Genomic DNA, 17,311 nt, shown 5'->3' with positions numbered 1-17,311 from the left:
CTATTAACCCCTTGATCTATCCAGACTGTCTGACATAACTAACATTATGTATTTCACTAGCATATCAAGACAACAAATCCCTACTCTCACTATCAGAGAAGTAATGCTCTTCTAAAATATTGGACAAAACTACTGGTGCAATCTGGCTGCATTAAAAAGAGTACCTGTAGCCGGGGGGGAGGGGGGGAGAAAGAGAAATTAGATATTTTACTCTTGGTTCTTGTTTTAAGTAGTATGTTTTCCAAACCAGACCAGATTTCCTTCCTTCCATTTTTTTCTTCCCCAAGAAGAAAAGGACATCTTCTGGACTTGATTATGTTTCCACTTATACCAGCTTTACACTGGTGAAATGCCATTATCCTCAATGGAGATACTCCTAATTGACAGCAGTTACTCCTGCTCTGAGTGTAGGTAAGAGCAGAATCAGCCTTCTATCACAAAACATGGTGAGTTCTTATTGACACAGTGCAACTTACTTTTCTCCTCCTGATGTGGATCTCTTAAAAGTTAGCCTTCCACTGACTAGACTTCTTCCAAAGACCCCACCCTTGAAGGATTTCTGGACACCTTAATTAGGTCCAGTGTACAGCAAGGCCTGCCCTACTGAATTCTAAAAGCTCAGTATGTGAGCTGATTTTATAAACTAGGTGCATCATGCTGTACCTTACATTACATCCGGGAGGCCAAATTCTACCCTTCCACACCTGTGCAACCCCATTCCCAATACAGACTATTAAAAAGTAGCACCCATTCTCAGTGATGTGACTAAATGATGTTAATGAGCGGCACGTAGTAGGGCAGTGGAAACAAACAGGGATATAAAATATGACCTTCATTATCAAATCCCAACATAAGTTTCTTGAAATCTGGAAGGAATTGTGTTTTACACCACATGCGGCACAAAGTTCTAGAAACCAGCAGAGTGAGTCCAAGTCTGCAATGACTGACCTCTTGGCCAATGCTAGTGATAGAACTGGGGACCTTCAGTGCTAGAAGTATAAGTTATAGTTTGAGCTACAGAGCAAGGATGTGAAGTGTGCAGCTGTAATGGACCTAGTATCGTCTGTCAATTGGTCACAAAGGGGGACATGTAACACACTGAGCAGTGGGTCACATACAGTGGGTCAAAATCCTGCCCTCAAACCCTGTTGGCTCACATTAATGTGATCTGTTATTTCCAGAGAGGACAGCCTACTCTTGTTTAAGGAGCTAACTACGAGATGTAATAAGTATCATCTCCCAGTAACATGAGTACATATCACCACTCTACCCTCTTATGGAAACTACCCTTCGAAAAGTAAAGTTACAAATCAAAGTTTCCTCATCCCTACACACCACCACCGTCAGTTTGGAGGAGCTGAAGTAGTACAATATTTCAGGGACACCTGAGAACTTCATTGCATAGTCCTAATTTAGCCAACCACATTCATCCTTCTTGTTGCATTTTTTCTATTCATGCTGTTGGGTGTTTTATTTACATATGAAATAGACGCAGATCTACCCTTTTGTATTAAACGGTTGACATAGTTACTTTTTACAGTTATATACATAGTCAAATTACCACCATATTGACTTTAAAATGGGTTATAATTAATCACAGCGCCTCTATTTCTTCTCATTAATATATCTCTCCCTGATTATAGCACACACTCTGTCAAAACTCTCTCTAGTTACTCTACTTTGGTGCTCACTAACAGCATCAAACTCTACTGTAATGAGTCTCATTCAAAAATGCTTTTGCCTTTGTCTTAAAAAGATGGTGGCCACCCTGTCTATTAGGGACTTAGGAGGAAATATCCTTGGGTTCAAAAACCAGAACATTCAACTCTGAAGCATATCCCAAGACAGGGATTCTCAACCTTTTTCTTTAAGGCCCCCCCCCAACATGTTATAAAAATTCCATGGCCCACCTGTGCCACAACAATGGTTTTTCAGTAAATTAAAAGCTGTGGCCAGCATTAGGGAGTAGCCAGCAGAGCAATTGCCCAGGGGCCCATGCCACAGGGGCCCCCGCAAAACTAAGTTGCTCAGGCTTCAGCTTCAGCCTCGGGCAGCAGGGCTTGGGATTTGGCTTTCTGCCCTGGGCCCCAGTGAGTCTAATGCTGGCCCTGCTCTCTCTGAAACCTGCTTATGGCCCTCCGGAGGCCCTGGACTCCTGGTTGAGAACCGCTGTCCTAAGACACCAATACAATAAGCCCCGCCATAGTATTCAGAAACAACTTTCAGCTGTTCAGTTTGTCTAGCTCTCGACCACTACAAACCTTCTTTATAATGAGCAGACAGGAGACAGCAAAACTTCAGGAGAGTTCAAGAGATCTGAGAAAGATCAACAAGAATTCTGTTGCTTAAGTGAGAAAAAGCTGGTTTGTAGTCTGCGCCTTATGCGACCGGTGTTCACTCAGATACTGGCAGACCATAAAAAAAAAAAAAGGTCTGAAACTTTGGAACTTCCCACGTCACTGGGGAATGTGCAGTTTGAGAGCTAGCTTGCTTGCCAGTACATGACCTATGGCTTGTCTACACTTACTGGGGGATCAACGAACCGTGATCAATGCATCTCCCGTCGACTCCTGTACTCCACTGGATTGAGAAGAATAAGGGGAGTCGATGGAGAAACTCCCGTCGACATCATGCAGTGTGGGCCCCGCGGTAAGCAGATCTAAGCCATGTCGACTTGAGTTGCGCTATTGATGTAACTCAAATTGTGTAGCTTAGATCGACTTTTCCCTGTAGTGCAGACAAGGTCTAAGTCATTGTGCTAAAGGCTGGGGATCATATGTCCAATACACGACAGCTTGTTGGGGTGGGCTGAAGGTGCAAACCCCATAGAATCAATGAAGCACGCAGTCTAAGGGTATGTTTACACTACAAAATTAGGTCAAATTTATAGAAGTCGATTTTTAGGAAGCAATTTTATACAGTTGATTGTGTGTGTCCCCATTAAGCACATTAAGTCAGCGGAGTGCGTCCACAGTACCGTGACTAGCGTAGACTTTTGGAGCATTGCACTGTCGGTAGCTATCCCACAGTTTCCACAGTCTCCACTGCCCATTGGAATTCTAGGTTGACCTCCCAATGCCTGATGGGGCAAAAACATTGTTGTGGGTGGTTTTGGGTACATGTCGTCAGTCGCCCCTCCCTCCATGAAAGCAACGGCAGACAATCATTTTGTGCCTTTTTTCCTAGCAGATGCCATACTGCTGTCAGCAGACGGTGCAGTAGGATTGCTAACCATTGTCGTCATCCACCGCTTCCACTGCAATTCTGCTCTGCTGCTCTTGTCTCAATAGTGAATTTCTTCATGTTGTCTGTCATGTGCTCCCAGGTACTTGTGTTCTTCCTTGGGAAATGTGCGTGGTGCTAACTGTCGTCCTCCACCGCTTCCACTGCAACTCTGCTCTCCTGCTCTCATGAATCCACTTCGCAGGTCCTCTGGTCATTCTTTATAAATATCTATTCTTGTGGCATCCAACGTCAGCCACCGCTTCCACTGCAACTCTGCTCTCCTGCAGACGCCATACCATGGCAAGCATGGAGCCCGCTCAGCTCACCGCTGCTGTTGTGAGCATTGCAAACACCTCGCACATTATCCTGCAGTATGTGCAGAACCTGCAAAGGCAGGCGAGGAGGTGATGACAGCGCTATCACAAGGTGTTTGCAATGCTCACAACAGAAGTGCAAGAATACCAAGATGATAGCAGCCCTCACAGTTGAGAAGTGAGTGGTGATAGCCCTCTGGAAGCCAGACAGCTACCGGAATCAATTTGGAGTGGGTAAATCTACTTTGGGGGCTGCTGTGATCCAAGTAGCCAATGCAATCACTGAGCTGCTGTTATCAAGGGTTGCTGCAATAGGGTTCCTTAACTGCGGTGGAGCAATAGATGGAACACATATCCCTATCTTGGGACCGAACCACCTTGGCAGCCAGTACGTAAAGCACAAGGGGTACTTTTCCATGGTGCTGCAAGCACTGGTGGATCACAAGGGACGTTTCACTGACATCAACGTGGGATGGCCGGGAAAGGTGCATGACGCTCACATCTTCAGGTCTGTTTGAACAGCTGCAGGAAGGGACTTACTTCCCAGACCAGAAAATTACCGTTGGGGATGTTGAAATGCCTATAGTTATCCTTGGGGCCCCAGCCTACTCCTTAATGCCATGGCTCATGAAGCCGTACACAGGCACCCTGGACAGAAGTAAGGAGCAGTTCAACTATAGGCTGAGCAAGTGCAGAATGGTGGTAGAATGTGCATTTGGATGTTTAAAAGATGGCTGGCACAGTTTACTGACTAGGTTAGACCTCAGCAAAACCAATATTCCCATTGTTATTGCTGCTTGCTGTGTGCTCCACAATATCTGTGAGAGTAAAGGGGAGACGTTTATGGCGGGGTGGGAGGTTGAGGCATGGCCGATTACGCGCAGCCAGATACCAGGGCAATTAGAAGAGCACAGCTGGGTGTCCTGCGCATCAGGGAAACTTTGAAAACCAGTTTCATGACTGGCCAGGCTATGCTGTGACAGTTCTGTTTGTTTCTCCTTGATGAAAACCCACTCTCTTGTTTGACTCTACTTCCCTGTAAGCCAACTGACCTCCCCGCTTCGATCACCACTTTCAGAGGCAATAAAGTCATTATTGTTTCAAAATCATGCATTCTTTATTAATTCATCACACAAATAGGGGGAAAACTTGCAAGGTAGCCTGGGAGGGGTGGGTGAGGAGGGAAGCACCGGGTGGGGTAGTGGATGAGGGGAGGAGGGAAGGACAAGGCCACACTACAGTTCAAAACTCATTGAATGCTAGCTTTCTGTTGCTTGGGCAGTCCTCTGGGGTGGAGTGGCTGGGTGCCCGTAGCCTCCCCCCCGCGTTCTTGGGCGTCTGGGTGGGAGGCTATGGAACTTGGGGAGGGGGGCAGGCGGTTACACAGGGGCTGCAGCGGCGGTCTGTGCTCCTGCTGCCTTTCCTGCAGCTCCACCAGACGCCTCAGCATGTCAATTTTGCTCCCCCATTAGGCTCAGCATTGCCTCCTGCCTCCTCTCAGCGTGCTCCTCCCTCCTCTCATCGCATTCATTTAACGCTTTCCTGGACTCTGCCATTGTTTGCCTCCACGCATTCTGCTGAGCTCTTTCAGTGCGGGAGGACTGCCTGAGCTCTGAGAACATGTCATTGTGAGTGAGTTTTTTTCTTCTTCTAATCTGCCCTAACCTCTGGGACGGAGATGATAGGGTGAGCGTGGAAACATTTGCAGCTGCAGGAGGAAAAAAAGGGAGAGTAGTATTTAAAAAGATACATTTTAGAGAACAAAGGGAAGACTATTTCACACTGAATCAAGTGATTCACATTACATAGCACATGTGCTTCACCCCCCGCCCCTCCACCGTGTGGCAAAGTATCAGGGAAGATCCCTCTCAGCCAAACACGAACAACTCAGCATGAATGGGCCTCCCCCCTCCATGTGGCAAAGGCTTTTAGAGTACCTCCACGAGAGCTTCATGGAACAGAAATCCTCCAGGGACATCTCCATCCCCGGACACGTTAACAGACTTTTCCAGTAGCTATACTGGCCGCAAATGCATCCCAAGTCTTCAGGGCAAATTAATTATTAAACTCGCTTGCTTTTAAACCCTGTATTATATTTACTAAGTAACACTCACCAGAGGTGCCTTCTCCGGCTTCATGGTCCGGGATCCCACCTTGGGAGGGTTGGGCGGGTATTGGCTCTAGGGTGATGAACAGTTCCTGGTTGCCAGGGAGAAGGGATTCTTCACTTGCCTGCTGTGCGCTATCCTCAACCTCCTCCTCCTCCTCATCTTCCTCATCCACAAAATCCTCATCCCTGTTGCGTGAGACTCCCCGCTTGCAGGTGTCCACGGACAGTGGTGGGGAAGTGGTAGGGCCCCCCCTAGAATTGCATGCAGCTCATCATAGAAGTAGCATGTATGGGGCTCTGACCCGGAGCCACCGTTTGCATCCTTTGTTTTTTGGTAGGCTTGCCTCAGCTCCTTAACTTTCATGCGGCACTGCTGTGTGCCCCTGTTGTGGCCTCTGTTGTGGCCTCTGTCCATCATGCCCTTGGAGATTTTTGCAAATATATTGGCATTTCGTCAATGGCATGGCGATCAGATCCAGTACCTCCCATTCGGTCCATGCTGGAGCTCTTTTGCAATTCTGGGACTCCATGGTCACCTGTGCTGATGAGCTCTGCATGGTCCCCTGTGCTGATCAGTTGGCCATGCTAGCCAAACAGGAAATGAAATTCAAAAGTTCCTGGGTCTTTTCCTGTCTACCTGGCCAGTGCATCTGAGTTGAGAGTGCTGTTCAGAGCGGTCACAATGGAGCACTCTGGGATAGCTCCCAGAGGCTAATACCGTCGAATTGCATCCACATGACCCCAAATTCGACCCAGTGAGGTCAATTTTAGTGCTAAACCCCTCGCCGGGGAGGAGTACAGAAATCGATTTTAAGAGCCCTTTAAGTTGAGAAAACAGGCTTGATCATGTGGACAGGTGCAGGATTAAATCGAACTAATGCTGCTAAATTCGACCTACACTCGTAGTGTAGACCAGGGCTAAAAGGTGGAGGGGGTAGAGAGTCGTTGTTCTGACTTGATGCAAATCTTTATAGCTGCTCTAAATAACATGCATTAAAATGACTTGATGGCACATTTCTCCCATTGAAAAGTCGAATTTACTTATTGGGGATGATGGAGAGGAAAGAGGGTGATTAAGGCCAAAGTAACACAGACGAATTAAAAGAGGCCTGTGTTCCTCTCTTCAGAGCAATTTATTTGTGGAGCTGTATGCTTTCTAATTATGAATACAGCATTGCAGGCACAGGTTTTATGAATCTTGATGAGATCACTTACTGATTATTCAGGAAAAACAAGCCTTGAATGACATGTCAGTTTGGTAAATTGACAGCCAAAGTAGCTATTCTGTATTTATTTGCAAACTAACTGACAAAACCTATATCATAAAAAATATTACTTGGGATGAAATGCTTTTACAGATGTCAATAAGCAACGAAATACATTCTCCCAGGTTTCTTATGGCTGAATACAAGATGTTGAGTGGAGTTATCTATGATCCCTAACATGAAATGTACTGATGGAAGCACTCTGTTGGTCTTTAGGAGATATCATATTCTCGACTGATTGTTTGCCTTCAAATCATTTCATTTTAACCAATGCCTGCATCAGTGTTGAACAATCCATTGTCCTTTAAATGGTTTTGCAGCAAACAAAAGTTTCTCCCCACAACTATGGAAAAAAATTCCAATATGTCTTATTGTGGTTTATAAAACATAGATTTCTTTAAGTATGAAATCAGTTCCTAAGAAACTAACAATTTTAAACATTAATTACAATAATGAGTCTCACTGCAGCAGGACAAAATACAACCACCACAACTCTGTGAAACAAGTAGAAAATGTAGAAGGAAAGCATTTAGAAGAGTTGAACTGCTTATTTCACAGAAATTCTTCTTGACAGTTGGATAAAAGGATTTCTATTTTCAAATGGGCAAAAGATGGCTCAGGAAGGACTGTGAAAAGATCTACAACTAACATGATCTTCTTAGCAAAGGAAAAGCAGCCAGAAGAAATTTTTCTCTCTGCCATAGTGAAATGTTCTCCGGTGAATCATCTTGCAGCTGCTCACTGAGAGGTATGAGTTGACAAAGGCAGAAGAACTGATTGAAAAGTTTTGCCTGGCCAGTGGCTATGGTAGATCAGTGAGTTTTTTGCAGCATTAACAGCTCTAATGAGCTCCTGTTTTATGCTGTACTGGTTAGGCACAAGAAAACTGAATGCTACTCATATAAGAAGGTTACCAAAGCAGACATTATCCTACTTCTTTTATTTAAAAAAAATCCCACTTACAAAGAATGGTATAATTCAATGAAGGGCCATGCTTGGCATGTGCTTTGTTCAGAGGGGGCTGGTGACATCTGAAGGCAGGTAGGCAAAATAGAAAAGGAAAAGTGCTGCTCAGAGCCAATTTATTTTAGCAAGAATGATCAAACTGTATCTTATTCTAACACGGCAGATAAATTCCTCTTGTGTCTATGCTGAAGAGACTGTTGGTTTTGTTTTGAGGAGTTCCTTGTATAATCAGTGAGACATTTTAAAGAATATTTAATTCCACGTCTTTCACTTTGCTCAACAAAATGTTTGGATGGTGGCATGAGAAATCATGGAGTGCGGGGATGGCTTAAAGAGAAAAATCTACAATCCAACATGTGTGGGAAATAGGATTGCCAGTTTTGGTTGGATGTATTTCTGGAGATTTCATCACATGATATAATCTTTAATTAAAGATTAGTCTTCAATTCCTGGATACTCGAGGCCAATTCATGAGGCTTGGCAAGCCTAGTGGGAGAAGACAGCATTTAGAATCTACAGTGTGATAGGACACACCCTTTGGCTCTGTGGGCCTATAGCTGAAATCCTGGCCTCACTGAAATCAATGGCAAAACTCCCTTTGACTTACATGGAGCTGGGATTTCACCCTATATCTTTTTCCTTTGTCATTTACACAGTACAACATGTACCAAATCCTCCATCCTGCCAGGCTTTGTGTGCGGAATTATGTGGCAGCTAGTGAGAGCAATCTTCATCTTCAGGATGAGAGGAACACAAAGCCACAACTGCTACTGTAGTCCAAGGCCACAGCAGCCCCCGCTCCTGCGGCAGTCCAGCTCAATGGGCAGGGGTGCTGGAGCAATTTGTATTGTGGGGGTGCTGAGCGCCATTGAACCAACCTGTAAACCCTGTATTTAATGGCAACCCCTTTAAGCCAGAGGGTACGGCAGCACCCGTAGTTCCAGCACCTGTGTCAGTGGGATCTGCACAGTGATAGATCTGCCACTGAAATTCCTGCTTTTCTGAAAGCCATCACTCCCCTGCCACTAGGACATGTTGCTCCAGTGGGGCTGGATTCAGCTAAATATGTGTATGTGTGTGTGTGTGGCGGGGGTGTGTGTGTTAAGGCTCTGCCCAGCGCTTCCTAAATACTCAGCTCCCATGAAGCAGTACCACATTGGCTCTACTGTCACAAAATGTGGCGATTTGCCCCCAACACCATTTTGTTTAAAAAATACAAATTGAACCTACCTGTGATTTTAAAAACTAAAATAAGCCAAACAATTCACTTCTGTACTTCCTTACGTTAATCTATTCTTTTGGATGAAAAAATGCTTCCAAAATCTTGCAAACTGAAGCTATTCTAATAAAATACACAAATACACAGGTAGCTACTATGCCTGGCATTTTGGAATGAAGTACCACATACATCTAACTTCCTTTAGCATAAAAAAACCCCTTGCATCTTCTAAATCATCTATATTTATGCCTCATAAGCACTTGTTTCCTGAACTGTGGCGATAGCCTGCTGTAACTCTTTTCTATTGTATCCCTTGCTTTTGGGAAGACTAAGAAAATTTTGCTTCTTGGAGAGCTGGAATGTAACAGTCTATGTCGATAACTGATAAAATCAAGGTAAAATACAAACCTTTGCAAATTATCGACTGGTACTACATACCATTGCTGCAGTAAAGGAAATGGAGTAGCTGGTAGCCTGATTAATATGATTCGAGAATGTCCGTATATAAGAGCCTTTGAAGACTCACAATGGAATCAGATTGCTTTTTTAAAGGCAGGCTAATTCTTTCATCCAACTATAGGCCTCTTGTCTGGTCAATCTATGCTCAGCACAAGATGTGGGCGGAGGGGAGCAAAGATGGATTTACACCATCTTTGCATTCCTCTTACTTCAGTGGTTGCTGGATCAGATCCCTATTTAATGGAGTTATTCATATTTAACATTAAGCACCAAATTCTGCTCTCAGAGACACAGACGGACATCACAGGTGTAACAGAGCAGAATTCAGCCCTAAAATTCTTCTATTTGTAAACAACTTGTTCATCTCGATACAAACTGAAGGTCTGGCAATCATTTTCCCTCAAGGAGAAAATATCTCCAGATATCTGCAGGATATTTCAACTTAATTTTTTTCCATTCTGAACGTTTTTCAAGGGAAGGGTAGCAGGACACCCTACATTCTTCGGCTGTCAGCTGACACTGCCAATTAGTAGAGACATGGTAACCAGTCCACTGGTAGCTGGATAGACACTACTAAATGTTTCACACAAGCTTATGAACAGCCAATAGGTGCTAATAACTTTTAGTCACTAGTGACCTAGGCTAAATGTGAAATAGCAACTCAGAGGTGAAAGTCTTTCCACCCCAGTGCTAACTCCCAGAGCCACACAGTCCCCAGCCACTAACATACAGTACTGTAAATGAGGTTCATCTGGTGAAGACACTGAAAAGGGAAATCATTTCAATACAGATCACAGAATAAGGAGATACAGCAACTCTAGAGATACTTAAAAATAGTAGAAGGTGAACCTGAAATGGTCGTTACCTTCCAGTGTCCTTTGGCTCACCCAAATACTAACATGCCCATAGATACATCAATCACTTAAAAAGGTGTTTTTTCTGCAGAGGACGCAGAAGACAGTGAAGATGCTCACAGCAGGTAGCAAGTTCTACATGGAAAACACAATACCCAGCTTAGGCTTGTTCGACAACTTGTTTGGCTCATGAAGACTCAGAAAACACTGAGTGCAATAAGGAAAGGACTTTGTCCCATGCAGTGTTCAATACACTCGAAATCCATTGAATAATATACCTGCTCCATTAACTCAATCTTTTAGAGTACCTCGGGAAATGTTTCATTTTCCCTGCAGCAAGTTCTAATTCACCATCTTTTATATTTAAAAATAGAAAATTGTTTTTGCGGTTTTCATGTGACAACAGAGTTCGAATACTTGAAGAGATCCTGCTGTTCAATTGGACCTATGATGTGAGATCTGACTTGGATCTCTGCCCCCAGTGGGGAAACTAAATAGCCTGAAACTAGTTCGATATACAGCAGCTATCTCTTTTAAAACACGATATTAGTATTTGGGATTTCCATCCCGTTGAACTACTGCTACATATGGTTAGAATATAAACATCATACAGAGGGGTGAAAAACAGAAGAATACAGAGCTGAGGTAGCTGAACTAAGTCAGGAAGATTTCAGTTTTAGAAGAAAACCAAAGTTATTCTGAATGCCTCTTAAATTTGTTTTTATAAAGGCCAAATCAACTCTTTTCTTCTAATGCTGCTGCTTGTACCCAAAATAACTTCCCTTCTTAGTTATTAAAAATTCTACAGCCTGTTTTCTTCTGGAATCTTATTCTGTTTATCCAGTTTGCTGCGAATGTTAAAAGATCTGACATCACATTCTGAGTACAACCAGAATTTCATTCACCATATAGGATCTCCAAACAAAGGTTCCACTGAACCACAGGATTTTCTTGAGTGTTACTATATGTGGACTTCCACAGCTCACTGAAAGTTTAATTTATTTATTTTAAATATAAAAGATCAGATTATGGCTGGCCTGTGACATACAGAAGAAGAAGAAGAAAGAGAGTTATGCATTCTCACCTTGTGCCATAGCTCAGCACAAACCCTGAACACAAGGGTTCTTCACTATAGCACGACAGATACTAGCCAAGTAAAAGAAGAGTTGAAGGAAGGGATTGAAGGTAGTGCTATGGCTCCTCCCCCAGCACCACTCTGGGGAATTGGGCCAGTGCAGGAGGAAGTGCACCCTGAAGTCCTTGAAAGAGTGGTGGAATTGCTGCTTCTGTGTATCCTCCCCAGAGCTCCAACAGAAATTCTGGTTGAGTCAATTTAAAGCCATAATCTCGCCCAAGGGGTAGGAAATTAGTTAGATCAAAGAATACAAAAGTAATTTTCAAATCTACTTCAACAGGCTGAATTAATACTCTAGGTTTGTTCTTCGCCATAAATTTCCTACTGTCATGTTGCATGAAAGAATAAACCTACTCTTAAAACAGGTCAGATTTTTTACCATAGCACAAGCATGATTGCATTTTTTAAAGTATCCTGTCCATGGACAACTAATTTAGTTCCATTAATGAAAAAAAAGCAAAATGTGATTGAGGATGTAATACAGAATTATAGTTCATTAATTCTTCAAGTGTGTAATTTTCCAGACTCCTGATCCCCCATTGATTTCTGCACACCCCCATAGGTCCTGCTAAATGCCAGCAAAAGGAAATTCAATCGTGTTGTTATTTCATGTGTGGCAGTGGCAACGCTCCAAAATTAGATAGAAACATTATGAAAGGGATTTTTCCAGTTACTGCTTCACCATGCAGCCCTGTTCACATTTCTTTGTTGTCAAAAATTGATCAATCACAGACTCACAGACAACTGAGACTATGACAGTTTCTCATTATGCAGCCAATACCATCAAAGGATATGACACTTGCAACAATTGAAGATGATAATTCAGAACACCTAATTAGGCATGATGAATTGGATGCATGCTTGAATTGTTTAAAAAAATCAGGTAATATATTTTTCCACTAGGATCTGTGAAATTGGTTACGTCAGTGTCCATTAAAGAGTTAGACTAATTGATAGTACTGAAGTTCTATTTTTAGATGTTGATTAAGATACAGTTTTGCTTTCAGTTTGTGTATATTCTGTAATGCAGCAACCAATCTTCAAAAATAATTGCATGCTTCTGCTTCACTGTTAACCTTTCCTCAAAAAAAAGTAAACGATTTTCCTGAGAGAAAAAAAAACAGTTTCCCTTTCAAAGTATATGGAAATAGCCATTTTTGGGCTACAAACTTGTCTTTGGGATTTATATTGCTTCATTTGCAAATGTCAGTAAGAGGACAAATTTACTTGCAGTACTTTCTTAAAATGCTGTCAATTAGCGGCTATTGGGAACTGAAGCCTAAAGAACTTGCATAGGTACATTATGCCCAAAGAGAAAGGATTTCATTTTGCAAGCTATTGTCTGAGTCTCATTTCAAAAGGGCTATCCTCTGTCTTCAATCCACATAGTAGAGCCCTTATTGAAAAGAATGTGAATTCCATGTGTGGATGAAGTATGTGTCCCTAAGTTTTTATACAGTATGCTTGATCCCAAACATTTCAGGTCAGATTCTGGCTACAGTATACAGTGGCACATGCTAGAAATCTTGCTTCCAATAGTAGGGCTAAACCCCACTGAAGCTTTTGTGTCTTTCCATCAACTCCAATGGCCTTTAGTTCAAGCTGGAGTAATGCAAGGCAGAAGTTTCGGATCATTTTAAAGCCCTTCAGATACTTGTCCATATTCCTCCATGAAAGGAAACATTGAGTGGCAATGCCAAGGTGTCAAGGGGTGTGATTGAAGTTAATGTGTGTCTTCCAGTAGAGCCCAATTGTGGAATGGTACTCATGCTGGCAAGCACTTACTCACTTACATAGTCTCATTGACATTATTAATTAATATTGAGATGTCCACTTGAGTGACATGGATGTAAACCCATAGTCTGAATCTCTACAGGGAAAGTGCTTTCTGCTACCATCTATAGGTGAACCAGAGGAAGAGACAGAATAAGCTGGATCTTATTTGCAAGTTTGTTTCCTGCCATCTCAGTGCAAATAGTTTAGTTAAATTACATTTATGCTTTGAGTGTAGGGATAACAAAATGTTGTTATCCTTACTGTGTGACAAAAGGGTAACAGAACTGTACTTAATAGGCCCTGAGTGAGAGTCACCCTAACCAAAGTCTTAGTCTTGCATCGCTAGATAGTTGAACTTGGACAGATAGAAAGAGAGGAGAGCTCCTACTTTTGGCTAGGAATAAATCCGTTGTGGCAAGGTCTCTGCTTAAGGATCATATATGACATTGAACCCCCTTCCACTGTGCAAAAATTGAGCTGCGTGAACTCTAGTCAGGGCCCTTCTTCCCAGCACTACGAGAGCTGGGTTAGATTGTGGCATGTCTGGACTGGGCCTGGTACAAAGAAGGCATTGTGGCAAAAGGCATAAGGTGTCTCTTCATGGAAACCAGGCAGTGCTTCCACCTTTAATGTTTGTCCCTGGCCGAGTGCACTAACAGACTCTAGGACTTCACTAACTACCAACAGCAAACCATGAGTGGAATGCAGCCAAGTGGAAAAGGAGAAAATGATGTGTTAAAGGGATATTTACTCATTGGATGTTCACACAAGCAGATGGGGAAACTGAGGCAAAGGACTACTGTCAAAGACAGTATGGGGGTGGGTGTTTTATTATTTGTATAAAATATTGTTGATATATTGTTGTTGTGTTTTCTCCTTCAATAAACCTTTCCTTGTTTTATACACAGACTCACAGCTTGAGAGAGGGCAAGTATTGCCTGTCAAGGGCATGCAGGGAAGGTGTTTAAATTTTCTCGTGTTGGTGACTGATTGAAACATCATTGAACCTGGTGCGTGTGCAGCCTTTCATTTAAGATAGCTCTAAGAAACAGTTAAGCTTCTTTATGAAACAACAGCAGGCTCCACCCAAATCACTGATTCATGTGAGACCTCTCAGGAATTTGAACTATATGAGAAAGGGGCTTGGTTGAGTATTGTTTTTGATAGAGGTGCGTATGTGCATGTGAGAGAGAAACAGGAGAATCACATCGAAACACACACAGAGATAGAGCAAATAGCCAGACTCTGCCTGAATAAGCACTGAGAGCCTAGCCCTGAGAAAAGCCTAGAGAAAGTGCTTTTGAGCTGCGTGCTTCCTGAAAGGACCTTGGAGCAAGAAACTAATTCCTGTGGTTTGATTCCTCCTGTGTTCAGGGAAACAGGAGTTTGTACATTCTTTGTACATGCATGGAATTGCATCAGAGATACCTGACTCCATTGTTGTTCATTTCTCCTCCTAACAGAAAGAACTCAAAGGGCTCCAAACTTTAAGTTTGGCTAAACACTCAGATCAAAAGGGGGTTACACCAAGTTTCGGGGGGGGGGGGAGGGGTGCTCAAGCCAGTACGGTTTGTTAATTTTAAGAGGAACTTCTGGATATTTGAATCCAGATTTTTTTGCTGCCAACACCACCAGGCAGAAATTATTTGATTAAAAATTGAGAATTTTTAAACATGTTTACAGAATTCAGTAAATCAGCATTTCCTAAACAGTCAACATACTCTGGACCCTCAGCCTGCACTGCTATTCTTTAGTGTGAAATCAACTCGATGTGGCACAAAACTGAGGAACTGTAGAAAAGGAGTGAACGTACTGTACAAATTTGTTTTTCTTGGCTTACTCCTAAAAATACAAGTTTGCAAATTAATTTTGGCAGGTTTTCAATGATAAATAATAAATATCTATTTCAACTGGAGACTGAAGCCTTAGGAACATATTTGGTGCATATAGATACCCACACAATGACAAGCAAGAGAGAGAGAAAAAAGATGTAAGGATGGAAGCATTATAGACCTTATTTCCACTAATAGTAGAATGTCTCATAATTCATAAAAGAAAGAGCTTAGAATGAGTTATGAAGGTCATTCCTTATTTCCTTCATATATGGCAAGAAATTCTATTATGGTACTGTCCAGCTGCATTGTACATGTTCTATTATGCCATTTTAAGAACCTAATAATTCAAATGTTTGCTTTTATTTCTTTTAATAAACAAATCATGTGATTTCCCAGAACAAAATAATAAATAAGTATTTGGACACTTCAAAACATCCTCCACAGGCATATTTTAATAAAATATTAGAACTTTCTTTCTCCTCAAACATTTTTGCCTAAAGTTACTTTTTCTGATCTCCTACACATGAGAGAGTATAGACTGGCTCACGCCAAACAAAACACTTCCCTTCTCCCCCAAGCCCTCTAAAAAAAGTAAACCTGGATAAAATTTGGCTTTCTAGCATTTTCAGCCTTGGAGTAGAAAAAAGTCTTTTGTTATTTCACAAACACTCTGAGGAAAGCAGAGAAAAAATATAGAAGTCAGTCAGAGTGTAACTCAGAGAGAGAAACTGGAGAGAAAAAAAGACCCAAATAAAAGCAAGCAGTGCAGGCCACTATACAGGAAGAGAGAGAGGAGATGAGGTAAGTATGGTTCATGCCTGAAGGAATCATGGTTCATCCACATATGCTGTTTATTCTCAGTTTCTTTATCCTTTATGTACATGGAAGTGGAATGCCCCCGTTTCAGCCCTGTGCGATAGCCCCCCTTTCAGTTTGTTTTTCCTCATCCCCAGTCCCCATTTTGAAAAATATAGAAATACACTTAGTACTTTTGGGACAGGCTACTTTTGCCTCCCCCAATTTTGAAATGTTACTGATGGCCTCCTTGGCAATGATTTTAGTGCTCTGGATCTCCCCAGGATATCATTTAGGCCAAGAGCTTAGCAGGATTCAAGAAATGATTAGACATTTCTACAGATAATGAGAATACACACAGTTACATTACACAGAAATATATATATATATATATATGTATATGATGCTTATGCATCAGGACCTAAGCCAAACACTAAGCAATGGGGTCTAAAGTTATGCCATAAATGTCCACTATCAGAGACAGGATTCTGAAGTAGATGGAACACTGCTCTGATCTGTATGGCAATTTCTAAGTTCCTGGGAGCTAATTCTCTTTCTTTTGCATTTGGGTTGCAAAAGAGATTCCTGCAGAATTCCACAGAATTCTCTGTGCCTTCAAAAGCTGTTCAATCTTGCAGCAAACAGTTTTTAACACAGATACAAATGGCCATACATCGCTAATAGCAGTAATACTACAATCACAATTGTCCTACTATATTTACCACTTATTGGTCAGTGAAAAAATAGGCAGGCAAGGATTTAAAAAAAGGTTGCCTAAAATTAGGTTCTAAATCCCTTAGTTAGGCTCTAAAATAAATGATCTCAGTAAGAGTTAAGGTGTACTCTTAACTTGAAAATCACGTTACTGTGGTCCCAGTCCTACAAAGACTTATGTGAAGGATTAGCTTTCAGCATACAAGCGGTCCTGCTGAAGTCAAACGGTCTATTCATGTGCCTAAAGTAAAACATCTGTGCAAGACTTTGCAAGATCTTTGGTCCTTGTTTAGGTTCATAACTAAGGATTTAGTAGCCTACCTTTGCCAAGACTTGCAAAAGTGGGTGCCAAGAGGTTTATATTACAACTCTATGAAGACAAAGGTTTATAACTATCAGAGACACTGGAGGCTTAGAGAAACTATTTGGAAAAGACCTGTAGTAGAAAAATCAATAATTTAAGAAGTTTCTCATTAAATGACTAATTAAATGCGTATTTAGACTATATCAATCCATTTAATATTCAAATGTATGAACAAGAGGGCACAGTTACTGTATTCCCACCACTGAAATCAAGAAATATTCGTTATGGAGGTTGTATGTTTACACACTCGGGAAGAGGACACTGTATTTGTCTATATTTG

General features: G+C 42.0%; 1 protein-coding gene across 1 annotated transcript in view; it reads right to left on the bottom strand.

The window, feature by feature from the left end:
* NELL2 (neural EGFL like 2) overlaps positions 1-17,311 on the bottom strand; it is a gene marked incomplete at its 5' end in the record, with an annotated part of 251,214 nt that overhangs the window by 22,169 nt on the left and 211,734 nt on the right. The window lies entirely within an intron of this gene.

This window comes from Eretmochelys imbricata, chromosome 1 (assembly GCF_965152235.1).
Source record: "Eretmochelys imbricata isolate rEreImb1 chromosome 1, rEreImb1.hap1, whole genome shotgun sequence".
Classification (NCBI taxonomy): Eukaryota; Metazoa; Chordata; order Testudines; family Cheloniidae; genus Eretmochelys; species Eretmochelys imbricata.
The sequence above is the reverse complement of the archived record's forward strand: the minus strand, read 5'-3'. Positions and strand labels throughout refer to the sequence as shown.